At 39.6% G+C, this 596-nt stretch overlaps 1 pseudogene; it reads right to left on the reverse strand.

Moving 5' to 3' along the window:
- LOC104984450 overlaps positions 1-596 on the reverse strand; it is a 5,669-nt pseudogene that overhangs the window by 561 nt on the left and 4,512 nt on the right.

Below are 596 nucleotides of genomic sequence, written 5' to 3' on the forward strand. Positions count from 1 at the left end.
CTTTCAATCCATGAACATCATAATCTTTCCTTTTGTTTGTGCTTTTGATTTCTTTCAACAAAGTTGTATACTTTTCATTGTACAGATATTTCACTTAAGTGGTTGAATTTTTTTCTAGGCATTTTGTTGTTTTAAACTATTAAAATGGGTTAATTTCTTTTATTTTTTCAGATATTTCATTATTTTAGAAATGCTTATTTCAGTATCTTGATGGTGTTGGGAAGAGGGGTGGGGCTTGGGGGTCCTATTCAGAAAAGGCCAGAGAGGGCAGTCCCTCTGATCCCTGGGATCAAAGGAAAGAGTGGCTGGTTCCCTGTCTGGAGGAGGGGTATTCATCACCCTCTCCCATGAGCCTGTGGTTCATTCAGACCTCATTCCAATTTCTGAAGTGCAGATGTCGTTTTACATTTTTCTCTGCAGTACATTGTCAGTGTAATCAACTAAGTATACAGATGCATTGATATAAAAATTACAAGCCAAAAGTGTAAGTTCTGGGGTCAGATGACCTTTTTCATGAGTGAGTTGCAGCACCAGTGCTCCTGATCTCGGAGGGAGAGAAGTGAGTGCTCCTAAAGGGATATCTTAGTTCCCTGCCC

Source organism: Bison bison, unplaced genomic scaffold, assembly GCF_000754665.1.
Source record: "Bison bison bison isolate TAMUID 2011002044 unplaced genomic scaffold, Bison_UMD1.0 scf7180017864029, whole genome shotgun sequence".
In the NCBI taxonomy this organism is placed as follows: Eukaryota; Metazoa; Chordata; class Mammalia; order Artiodactyla; family Bovidae; genus Bison; species Bison bison.